Source organism: Podarcis erhardii, assembly GCF_964252035.2.
Source record: "Podarcis erhardii genome assembly, chromosome: 17".
NCBI classification, from domain to species: Eukaryota; Metazoa; Chordata; class Lepidosauria; order Squamata; family Lacertidae; genus Podarcis; species Podarcis erhardii.
In genome coordinates, this window is record NC_138515.1 from 28,169,735 (window position 1) to 28,183,280 (window position 13,546).

General features: G+C 41.4%; 1 protein-coding gene across 1 annotated transcript in view; it reads right to left on the reverse strand.

The window, feature by feature from the left end:
- The window catches only part of TNKS (tankyrase), a 78,690-nt gene that overhangs the window by 55,171 nt on the left and 9,973 nt on the right, over positions 1-13,546 (reverse strand). The gene's annotated exons all lie outside the window — the stretch shown is intronic.

Consider the following 13,546-nt stretch of genomic DNA (forward strand, 5'->3'; position numbering starts at 1 on the left):
ATGGGTGTTTGATTGTATTCACCTGAAGTTTTGCTCCACTTGCCTTCGAAGAAGCCATCTCCCACCTTGCTTCATTGCCCTAAGCTCTGGTGTATACCAAGAAGTTAGAAGAGCTTTGTGAAGCAAGAGAGGATATTTAGGGCTGATAACGTTAACAGACCAAGAATCCTGCATATTCCACAGATCAGCCAGGGCTTCAACAAAGCATCAACTGTACCCATCAGAAAATCCCACCGCTGCCTCGCTGGCTCCGAGTCATCTGAAAACCAATTTGCTCCATCAGCCTCCAAAAGCAGACCATCCAAATAGGGCCCCTGCCTCTGAGGAGAAGGTAAGCTGCTGAAAGTCAAAATCTCAGCAACAAGTGATGTAGTCATGACAAGGGACTGATGTTGATATCCTCCACTCTCAGATCACTCTCTTCCTGGCCAGCCAAGAAAACCGGATCCATGAATTAATATATTAATATATGAAAGGGCAGCTTTCATGGTTACAGCTACGAATGGCAGAATTATTTGTATACTTAGGCTTTCAGGAGACACTTGTTTTACATATGCATGTTCTAGAAGAGTCATGAATTAGGATATGTAGGCAATGGCAACAAAGTGCATTGGCAGATTTACCCAGCAACTTATACTCACACAGGTCTTAAAATGGAGAGAATCAAGATATACATATTTAACACTTCAGTGAGGAATAGCTCAGCAACAATGCATCTCTTTTATGGCAATGGTGATCACTCAGTAACAATACACATTTCTTTAGTGTGAGGGAATTAGCCAATTGATTCTAACCACAACTAACCTAACAACATGCATACAAGAAAGAGCAAGCACACAGGGTACAAGAGAAGGAAGGGTGAGGTGGAGGTCAGTGCTGCTTAAGGAAGAACAGTAGTGGACTCATTTCTCTGTGGACTCATTTTACAAACTAGGGCACAGTTATGAGCAGCTGGGAAGGGAGGACCAGAGGGTGACATACAAAAACCTCTCTCTCTCTCTCTCACACACACACACACACACACACGGGGGACAGAAGGAGCAGATAATTTGTAAGGAAAGGTTCTCCAGAAGGCAGAATAGAGAGTGTGAATCACCAATCAAAGCACCATTGGGCAATGGGAAAGAGAAACTGGGCATGTTGAAGCCAAGAGCAAGAACAGTAAGCAAGAGGGAGCCCTTTAAAAAGGCTTCTTGGCAACTGGAAAAGAGAACTCTCCTTCAGCCATCAGGAGGCAGGAGACTGTATGGAGTCCTTAAAAGGACTATATACAGCAGGCTTCCTCAACCTCGGGCCTTCAGATGTTTTTGGCCTACAATTCCCATGATCCCTAGCTAGCAGGACCAGTGGTCAGGGATGATGGGAACTGTAGTCTCAAAACATCTGGAGGGCCAAGGTTGAGGAAGCCTGGCATACAGCAAACATGCCCAAAGGAGCAGAAACCAGATGTAGTGGAGGAAAAGCAAACGAGGACAACAGGTACTGGCCTGGCAGTTTGAGTGATTCAGTAAGTGATTACAGTAGAGTGGATCTAGGTAGGTAGAGTGGATCTAGGCAACCATAACATTTTTAACTGGGAAACCTGGAGTTTATAGTCCCTTGTAAACGAAGGCTTTAGAGCAAATTCCAAAACTGATTTGATACAAGAAATGCATAATTCCTGGGCAGTCATGTTTTCCAATACCTGTTTCCTGGTGTATCTTTTGCTCTAGGATGCTTAGTTTGGTCAGAATCGAGTATACACTTCCAGAGTTAAAACTAAATACATTACTTTCTGGTAGATGAGCCGCCATAGCCTCTAGAGTGCCCTGAAAAAATTGTGCCCCAGGCTTTTAAAACTCATCTACCCATGTACTATCTGAAACCAGAGACACATTGGTTGCCAGATGTGAAATATATTGGCATTATTTTCAGTTCTCCTAACCCACTACTACTCTTGAGTTTTCTTTTGTTGCTTTAGCTGACACGGCGACTCTTTGATTAGCATGATTGGATTTTAAACCGGAATAATGGGCCTGAAGGGGCACTTGTTGTACTGATGGCTAACTGGATTGTACTGCCCAGGGTCATGTCCTGCACATATGACTTGCAACATGCACTCCTTTGAGATGACCAACTTAACTTCTTCAGCTACTTTCCCCCTCAGGCAGGCCTCCAGCAGCCTCCTTGTCTTCTCTTGCAAAGTTAATCACTGAAGCCATTTTTAAAACTATAGAGGCATATAGGAAGTACCGGAGTGGAGTGTCTCCCAGGCTCATGAGTTGGCAGCATGCCAACAGAACTGAGGAATTAAGGGAAGATGCACCCAAAAATTGTAAGCTATATCACTCCACAGAAGGGCAAATGAAGAACAAGGTTGCTGGCTTTAGGGCTTGTACCAACAACCATCAGGGGGAGTAGAATGGCCATTCACACACACACACACACACACACACACACACACACACACACTGAAATGTGCATGTGCTAATATGTATGTATAAATGCACATTTAGAAGCAATTACTATAATTTTTTTTAAAATCCAATGAATCTCAACATTACAAGGCAGGCTGAGACCAGGTGGCCTAAGCAATCAAGATGTTAACTGTTGATGGGCAACATCAAGGCCCTTGCCTCCCTTCTTTAAACAAGATGATTGGACAGACCTTCAAACAAAGGAGGATACATGACCATGCTGCTGGATGGGGAGGGATTTCTGCCTTAGCTCAATGCTGGGGATAGCCAATGCTACTACAGTAGTGTCAGAATTGCAGCAACATAATGAAGGAAAGACCTGCAGCAGTGATGGCTTTGCTGCAGGGAAACAACCTGTTTGGCATTTTATCTTTTGAAAATGAGAGTGCTGAAGGAAAACAATCTTAAAGTAAGAGCACTGCTATGGGGTACCTGTATTTTATTTAGTGTGTATATATCTTGCCTTTCTCCACCATACAACTCAAAGCTGATTACATCTGTTTCCTAGATGCAGTCCTGCTTGGCTTCAGTAAGGTGGCTATGCCATGTGCCTTTAAAAACAAACATGACCAGGGCATAGTCTAAAAACCTCCATGAAGATTCACAGTAAGGTAGATGAGCACTTACCCCTTATTAGACTTTGGAAGCATTATCTAAGCATTGAGGTAGATGGTATTTTGTCATTTATCCCATACCTCAGAGACCACCACCTTTACCTATATCAGCATTTAATATCATTGTGATAGGCACTTTTTCATGTGCCACCCCTATGCAGTTAAGACATCTGCAGTCCTCTCTCCACTCATCAGATTATTAGTATTGCGGCAGGAGAAGGGGAAAACTGCATCTCCATCAGAGCACCGGTTGAACAGTCTTAAACCTCTCCATCCACTGAAGAAGAAGAAGAAGAAGAAGAAGAAGAAGAAGAAGAAGAAGAAGAAGAAGAAAAGGAGTAGTTTGGATTTGATATCCCGCCTTTCACTCCCCTTCAGGAGTCTCAAAGTGGCTAACATTCTCCTTTCCCTTCCTCCCCCACAACAAACACTATGTGAGGTGAGTGGGGCTGAGAGACTTCAAATACAGCAGTGCTGTATTTAATTATTTTTGTTTTTGTCATTGCTGCCAAAGTCTGTGGGTCTTGGGGGCAGGGGAGCAAAGAGATCAGTAACCTGGGAGTGTTAATTAATTAATTAGCCTTTATAAACTGCTTAATATATTAAAAAATATCCTTGGACAAGCAGGGACCCACTGGAAATCCACAGTGCTGGATAGGGCACTCGGGAGCAATCGTGTCAACAGCCCAGCGCATCTCGCCATTCCTATAGCAAGACCAAGACCTCAACATGATTGTCAAATATGACTTCTGGAAAATCTGCCAAAGCTTTCATGCACCTGTCATATTCTGTAAGTATCCAGGGGCAGGCCATCCTCATGGGTCCCTCAACTATGCAGTGGGGATCTGCGCTGCAATACCAAGCTACAGATGATGGTCTGACGATTCCAACAGGGTTAAATCACACACCACCAACAACAAAATAATCCAGACTAAAATCAAGGGGATGTCCTAACCATGTGTTCAGCCAGCGACAACGTTCGACAGTCCTATGGTTGTCATGGAGTTGAGCTGGCCCAGAGAGCCTTGTCACGTATGCATTTTGTACAATGTACAAAGCCTAGATCCACATGTATTTTGTACAATGCACAAGAAACATATCAAAACTGCTCTATCAGTTATATCCACACCTTCTGCAGCTCATTACAATGAAGTTGTGGATAAACTGTGGCTGCACCAAACAAACTACCATAAAAGTCAAACTTGGCCAGATATAAACTCAATAATGCCTCTCAGAGATCTATTTCCTATAAAAAAATCTGAAGCAGCATATTATTACAAGATGAAAAGTTGTTATGTTCTGTCTTAATCTAACAAGAAAAACAGACAGTGATGCCATAAATCTAATGCAACACAGTGACTTTTTAAAGCCTTTTGTGCTGTGCTATTTGTGACAGTAAATTGTTATAACACTATGCCAACTGCTTCTCCTATTGTCAACAGGTGATGCTAGACAACTGGGTTAGTGCAGCACAATGGAGACAGAACAGAGGAAGGGCACACAGTTGCATTTTTAAAAATCCCGAGGCTTTTTTGGTAATATTTGTGTATGTAAACATTCCATGGTATCACAGTAAGTTAACCAACAAATGGGGTTGGGTGGATTAGAGCTACCAGGCGATTTTTAACACAACTGTACGATGTCACTATTGTGATTGAATATACACAAGCAGTTCCTGTATCCACAGCTCATTACTCTATAGAGAAAAGAGGGGGAATATGTGATAGATTTTCGCACAATCAAGATTGCCAGAGGTCCTTGAGTTGTTAGAAGAAAGCAGGCAAAAGCAACTTGTCCCAAGTCGTGGCAGGAAATATACCTGTATATAAAGAGATATGCTATAACCAGAGACAACAATACAGAAATTGCAAGGAAGTAAAAGACAGCTGAAAACAGACAGTTGAACAAGGGCCATGGGAACAGAAATAGCAAAGGCTTTTACGGAGTGATGACAGATCAAGCAACAACACTACAAAGTCCAAAATTCACATTCACATGTTCATCAGCACCCTTCAAACATATGTGTTAATAAGTTCTGAATCATGCCAACTACCATGATTTCTAAACTCATTCCCATTCATCTCAACTGGTCATATAGCTAAAAAAGGTTAAGTATTAACATTGATATGAAACATTGGTCTTTCAGCAGATTACGTTATGCATTTCCATTAAGATGTCCACTTTAACTTCTTTGCAAATATTTATGCTGAAAATTTGTTAGTGTGCAAATTGTCATTTTGATATCTAAATGTAAATCCATATCTTATTACTGTCTCTAAAAAAATTGTTACGTCTAGACTCACACAGTGAATTATAAATATATCACAGGAAAGAGTACAAGCTCTCCATCAGCTATGTCCTCGCAATCACCTCATTAAAAAAATGCAAGCTGCTACAATTTTCTGCAATTACATGCAAATCAGCAGCAGTTCTCTGGTTCACGGTTGTAATACACTCCTAACATCACTGCTTTTACTGATGAAGATGTTGGAGTCAGGATGATTGACCATTTATTGCTACAATTCTTTGCAGATGATAACATCTAACATTTTAATTCAATTTGCTAGGTCACTGTAGCACATTCCACTGTCTGAATAGCAGCTGCTAGCATGTTCATAGAACATTTTCTCTTCAAAGGGGGATAGCCAACTTGTCAGGCTGTAAAGGCAGACCAACTCTACCAAAATAAAAATTTGATATCCAATAAAATGTTGCCCCCCTCATTTATAGTTCACTATTAATTTCATTATATAGAATTACAACCCAACCACCCACTCAGAAAATTCAGCCCAGGAGGGGGTGTTGATTTGGAGCCATAATTTAACATTCCTCCTCTTTGCCATAGACCCATTGCATGGTGTTGCTGTGGGGTACCATTACTTAAAATGATGTGGTACATTTTCAAAGGGATATCCTACTAGCCACTGCTTACAATAGAAATTAAAAAAATAGCCCAGTGGCATTTTAAGCCTATAGCAAATGTATTAATAAAGGATTGGAGGGTTGGGTTGGGTTGGGTTGAATGATATCCTGGGTCCCTCCAGGCTTCTGGTTTTATATCTGTCAAATGAGATTCTGCAGCAGAAGGTACTGCTAAAGCAGTCAAACCAGTTTATTTTGTTAAGCACCCTTTGCACATGTCTAAAGATCTGCACAAGTACATGTATGTTGACACAGAAACAACTAGCTAGTGATGCTTTCAGAAGGAGGAAATACATTTCTCTCCCACTGCTTTAGGAGTGAGGGTGCCAGTGTAATGCAATCTCCAACCAATGTGAGACACTAGGGAGTGCCAGTGCTTACCTTGAGTTTTGATTACTTAGAATGAAGGTCACAAGAGAATGCAGTGTCTTTGTGGATATATGATTTTATTTACAGAGAGAGAGAGGCTGAGCATAAGGTGGAAGGACTCGCAGCATCAACAGTCAAACAGATCTTGTTCCCCCATTACCCATTAGGTTTCCAGGGAACCCCTGAAAGCCATAGCTTTGAACACAACACATAGAGCAAGTCAAGTCTGCATGTCTTCCCATCACCAGATGAGACTAGCTCTCATCTTTTGTTCACCACCTAGGTAGCTATACCAAGATGAATTGGTTTTAAGTGGCTAACAGTAATATTGCATATAAACGTCAAGGAATACCAAGAATGATACATCTGATGAAGACTATTCTAGCCCAAGAAAGCTTATGCAATAATCTACAGGATAGCCCTTAAGGTGGTAGTACTGTTCTTTTCATCTTACCTACAAGACCTGCTCCCTGTTTTGCCGGCCTATTTCCACCTGCCCTTTATGACTGTTTAAAAATTTCTTATATTTTTGTAACAAACTGAACTATGTAATTTTTAGGGGGGAATTGCAGCCACCTTGAGCATGGCTTAGCTGTGGAACGGCTGCATATGAATAAACCATATTTTGATAAAATTGCACTATGGCCTTACTTTAAAGGGCTGTTGTGAGAATAAAAGAATATAGAACACTTTGGCAAATTTAAAATGCTACTCCAAGGAAGCTGAAAATAAACCAAGAACCATAAGTCGCACCTTGGCCAATATAAAAACCCTTACCTACGATTCCTCACTTATTTTTACCCAAGTTACAATACTGCCAATACCTCTTAGCAAAACTTCTACTTCATTATTTCAGAACAAGATCATGAGGAATTATGCATACATACATGTATTTGATGGGTATTGGCGGAGAGGATGTTCCTGAGGGCAGAGAAGAGGAGGGAGGAACCTGTGACCCTGTTGGAGTGCAGCGCTCATCATTTGTCATCATTAGTCACACTGGCTAGAGCTGATGGATGTTAAGATTCCAACAACATCTGAAGATCAAAGGTTCCCTACCCTTGGCACAGAAGGTTTGCTGTGTTCATCAAGTTACAAACAGCTTCTTTGCTAGAATTCAGAAGTGTAACTTTTACCCATGACCTATCAGCCTGAGTTCCTCACAACTAAATCCACTGCATGTTTGCCAAGTTCTACGGGACTGAATGCTTTGTCCAAGGTCTGTAGATTAAAACTCTGATAATTAATAAATCAACATGTATTTAATTGGACAGCAGAAGGCTGTTAGCAGTTATTTGTCACTTGTAGGAATATAGTAAAGGTAAAGGGACCCCTGACCATTAGGTCCAGCCGTGGCCGACTCTGGGGTTGCGGCGCTCATCTCGCTTTATTGGCCGAGGGAGCCAGCATACAGCTTCCGGGTCATGTGGCCAGCATGACTAAGCCACTTCTGGCAAACCAGAGCAGCGCACGGAAACGCCGTTTACCTTCCTGCCCGAGCGGTGCCTTATTTATCTTTTTTTTTTTTTTAATAATATTTATTAAAGTTTTCCAATTAATTACAAATTAATAAAACATCCAATTTCAAATCTTTTTCCAATTACATCCCTTCAGGACTTCCCCTTCCCTCCCCCCCTTGTATTCCCAATCTCTCAAATGATCTCAACAAGTTCTTCTCCTCAATTCAAACTTGTTATCCTTAACCCAAATTTTTTTTTTTTAAAAAAAACATTATTTTCCATTCCCCTAAAATCGGCTTATTCCCACCACGAGTTCCCCCCTTTAGAATACCATGTAGATGTATATAACCTAAATAAAACGTAGTTTACGCCTTTAAGGATTCCACATTTCCCACCCCCCCTTTTCCCGGTTGCGTTCCCAATGTTCCTCAATGTCCGATATTTCCACGTCTCTCTAAATCATAGTCCTTTGCCAGTCCTCTTTAGTTTCGAATGTCCAATCATGGAAGGATTCTGTCTCAAAGAGAGGCCCATTTTTTCCATCCAGATTTTTATATCCAGGAGTGAAAAACTCCAAATTATAATCCTTAAGCTTGTCAAATCTGGATGTCCCAAATGTCCCCACTTTTAACTTGGTCCAATTCTTGTTATTTTGTTGTTCTTATTGATCACACTCCTCTTTCTATTTCTTTCTGTCCCTGTTTTCCTGCACAAATGTCCTAATTCCAAAAGTTAGTTCCTTTACAGAGGCTTGTTATTCAGAAACAAAACATTACGTCAAGTTCCTTTCATTCCACAACAGATGATTCCATTGTCTTCTTCGGTGTAGTGGCCTCTGTAGTCATAATAATGTTCCATTTCTGCAGTTTCCCAGGAGATAAACAGTTCAGTTCCAATTTCCAGCTAAAACTTGTAATGTCCCTCGGCTCCTCTAGGTGGATTGCAAAAGCTGAGTTCTCTTCCAGATCACATCCATTAGCCCTAGTAACTTTGTAATCCTTATTTAAAACAATTTGTATCCAATTTATAACAAATATAACCAGCAAAGTCCTTGTAACATAGTCTCTATCTTATTTTCCGCTTTGACAGCTCTTTGACAGCTGTCAAAACTTGCCTTTCTCCTCTCCAAACTCCGTCATCGATCGCTCCCGGGGTTCCAGGGGGGGTTGTTTTTAAGTCCGAATTCTACTTTCCTCCTCCAGCTCAATCTCATGTTCTTCACTCGTGAGGTTAAAAACTTGCCAAAATGATGTTACTCCGATCTTAGTTATCAGATCCTTTGCTTTGACCCTTCTACAATGGAGGGGGTGGCTGACTTCCTTTTTTGCGCCTCCCCCGCTCGCTCCGAAATTTTTAAAATTTTTGTCCCTCTTTTTAATCCAAGTTCCAATTACTTACAGGTTGTTCTTTTAGGTCCGAATTTTCAAAGGAAGAAGACAGCGCTCTCCGCCGAATGGCATGCGGCTTCGCACGGCAGGGATAGCAGAGGACTCAAAACACCACGCTTCTCCCCGGCACCCGATCCGTAGCCTTTAAAAAGGCTCCTTCACGAGTCGGGAGGGCGCTAACGGTGTCAGCCGAGTCTCCATGTCCACGGCCCCCGTGGCCGTGGTTTTTAAGGGTCCCCGCATCGCCGGTGCGGTAGGACCCAGCCCCTGCCGTGCAGGCTCCCTCCGGAGCTCGGAGGGAGTCCGCCATTCGGCGATGGCGCCGACCCGGAAGTCCGCGGTGCCTTATTTATCTACTTGCACTTTGACATGCTAGGCGGGCAGGAGCTGGGACCAAACAACGGGAGCTCACCCCATCATGGGGATTCGAACCACCGACCTTCTGATCGGCAAGTCCTAGGCTCTGTGGTTTAACCCACAGCACCACCTGCGTCCCTTTGGAAGAATATAGATTAGCCTATAACAGCTTTCGCCATCCTGGTGCCCTCCAGAAGGTTCACCAGGCTGGCAAGGGCAGACCCGCAGCATCTGAGCACAGGTGAGCAGAGGGTCCCTTGGGATGTACAGCTTCCAGAAGTGATGCTATCCCCCCTCCCTGAATCTCCCTCCCTCTACCCCTCAAAATGGATGCTCCTACTTTGTGTAGCCTCTATTGGGGCAGGGATACATTTCCAAGATCCCCAAGCACAACCAATGTAACACAAATGTCAAAAAGTAGGTATTTTAGTCTGCTACAGCAACAAAATACCTAACTATAATAAAACTAGTTGCTTCTGTGACACATTTTAAAGGTTGTATTTTAAGGTTAACTAAAGTGGCAAAACTACACCCACCCTTTTTGTGTGAAATAAGTAAGCTAGGGAACACTGGAACAGTTTTTGAGGAGGGCTTTCTCCCTTTCCCCAGCAGTTATTCCTTGGGAACAGCGGCATTGCTAGAAATTAGTCCACAGCCTCAAATCTTTTTCAGAGTTTTTCTGGGTGGGTAATGGAGCTGAAGAAACTGAATTGAGCAGGGTGATCTTTGTTAGTGGGTAATGTATAAATTTGAGGAATAAATTAAGATTAACTATAGATGATGGGGTATATGTAGGGAAACCAAAATCATTTGGAACGAAATCAGTTGGGAAATTAATTGGGGGTAAATACACTGAAGAGGAATGATTTGGGATCATCTGGGCTGGGGTGCATGTTAATTAAATAATTTATATGGGGTGATTTGGATGGGAAATTAGTTGGCTTGCCTTCTGCGGCATTTAAATTGCAATTTGCGTCTATACAAATAATTTAGCATATGCTAATGTGTGCCTATGGACCAGTGCCCTTAATCTTTTCAAGTACCCAGCAATGTGCTTGCTTGGGAACATTTGCTTTTCTTTTCCCTTTGTTATAAGCTGGTGAATGCACGTTTTCTTTCTCCTGTGAACAGATGTAGTATTAAAAATTCACATTATCAGGATTTTCATTTCTTTGCCAAAACATAAACTCCTTCATTAAAAACAGATAAAAGACTGAGAGGGAAATTAAACTGAAGGGTGATATAATTAACAGCACAAAAACACTTAAAACTGAAAATAGTGCAGGTCTATACCTTTCACAGCAGATTCTCTCACACACCAGCATCACAAAAGCTAGGAATAGTCGGTTCGTGGCACGCTGCTTAATTGAGATTTGGAGTGCATCTCCAGGTATTGCTCTCAGAATAAATGACTGGGAAAGATCTGTCTGAGGTCCCCAGGTAGAGACTCGACTGTACAAGACAAGGTGAAGTATTGACTTAACTTCTATGTAATTCTTTAGGGTTTATATGAATCTTGAGTCTTCCAAACGTAGTATCAGAGGCCTCAGTGGCTTGAGTTCCATGTATTCTTTCACCTGGATGTGTGATGTGCCCAGTGGTCTTTATGAGTGAGTTCTTGGCCCTCTCTGGACCCCAGCACATTGTAAGGGTCACTTGGAAGACCAATTTAACTGGACATCTAAATGCCTCACCTAATCGTAAGGATAAAAATAATAGCCCAATGGATTGTTAGCTGCCACTATCTGCCGAATTTAGTACTGTACAACTCTACCATAGCTTAGCTAAAAGGTCAAAGCAAGGATGCGAACTGAGATGCTATAGGAGGCTGTTCATAATCCCTTTTGATCAGATCTTATCAATTGTACTTTAAATAATTTGATTTCTTAACAAAACATACAGAATTCACTATTGGAGTCTATTTAAATAAATAATAGGAAATTGTTTTAACTTCTGGAATTTCCCTAAGAACTGACATAAGCTGATGACTTGTCTTACATGCTACAGCACTAGCTGAGCCTAAAATCAGCAATCTCTCTACCTTCCTGGCAGATGAGCAGCATCAGACTGAAGAACTCACTAGCTGCAATTGAAGACATAGGATCTGATTATGCATTTATAGAACTTTGCTTATGAAATTGACACAGTGGCCTAAACTGTGTTGGAATGTTGGCTTGTGTGAAACAAAAGTCAACCCTCATTGCCTACTCAGGAACATAGAAGGCAGGAAGAAACGCTGGGGTCTTGGAAAGCAATGAAGGGTGGTCCTTCATCTTCCTATCTGTGATCTTTTACCCTCTATTTTTCAGAATGCATTTCTAGGTACCTTGTGGAGAAAAGGGATGTAAACAATTTGCAATATACGTATGGAGCAATTCAGCCATATTCCTGACCAAGCAACGTTGTTACTCCAGGAATCAACAGTAGCACCTTTCTTTTAACAAACAGTAATGCTAACAAAAGTACTGTAACTGATATGTTTCTAGTTGCAACCCAAATTGTTGGCCTGATGTATTTGTGCCATATCAATATAATGAAGATGTGGTGCCCAAAAGAGCACTCTGGTTAAGCACCGTCTTAAACTACAGGCTACAGAGTTAAATTGTCAGATCCAAAGTGCAGAGAAATTTTTTCAGAAGCCACAAGCTGCTGACAAATAACAAAGACATGGCTTAAAGCACTAACCAAGGTTATCAAGACTAGCAGGACAGAACTAGAAAATTTTCTCTAAGGAATGGCCAAAACTGACTAATTTATTTGGTGTCATTAAAAAACATTTATTTTATCATTTCATCTGCTCTAATTGCATGGGTCCCAGGTGCTCAGTTCCACACCCTTGCTGTAGAGGATTTTGGTGGGAGCTGGAGTATCACCCTAAAGGGCAAGGGAAAGAAATGCTGCCTTAAATAATCTTGGTTCCATATGGACTCCATGTAATTTCTGTTGCTGTACTCGATTTGAGCATGATTTTAGCTTGAGAACCTTTTGTAAGCTGCTTATGAAAGTCTTTCAGAGCTGTAAAGTGGGATATAAGTATTCTAAATAATTATTTTTTTAAAAAAAAACTATTCTGATGAGAAAAGTCATCAGGGATTCACATAATTTGCAGACTCAAAACTCTTCTTTCCATAATAATTCTAGCAAGCTACTGTGTCATCCTCACGTAAATAAAAAACCACCCCTCATTTCTATTCCCCATGAGTCTCAAATGACTTCCTTTCTGCTTGCAAGTGAATAAAGAAAGAGAGATGAGAAAATTAACTATATTCCTAACATTTCATTCAGTACTCTGTCTTTTACAGCCTCAAAATGTGAGACTCTCTCAGGAAAGACAGTGACATCATGATCAATCACCAAAATAGAAATATAGATTTTAGCCTTTCATCCCTTGCTACAACTCCTGAGCCCCTTTAAACAGATATGGAAAACGGCAGACTTCATTTAATTTCCATCAGCATATTTGGTCATGTAAACTTTTAGACATGCTACTTTCTCTTTAATTCTACAAATGATCATCAGTTCCTTTCTGTATATAAGTTGTAAAGGATTGAAATGGTTTATAGTAAATGATGTAAATATATAGAAAAATTATATCGGTATCACTACAGTTCAATCAAAATACATTAACTGCAAGTTAGTTGTAGAGTGTTATTCTAAAGCAGCAATGCTGCAGCAAGCAAAGGCTCTAGCAGCTCAGTCAGCTGCTTGTGGCTGCAAAGCCAGACAGGATGTATGTGACTGCTGCCATGGATACAAAGGGGCAGTCCATTCTGTACTGAGCACCGGATGTTAGCTCAGTGTGTGTGTCATATGACCTGTACAGGATGTACATGGGTGGAGTTTAGAGTTTCTCTCTGTTTGTTGAAGAGAGCAGACATCTTTTACTGTATGACTGCTAAAGACAGGAATAAAGGCATGTAGATACATTTCTGTCTGTGTCTGATTCCCCTCCCTGGGGATATGCAGGGAGGAGGAGAAGC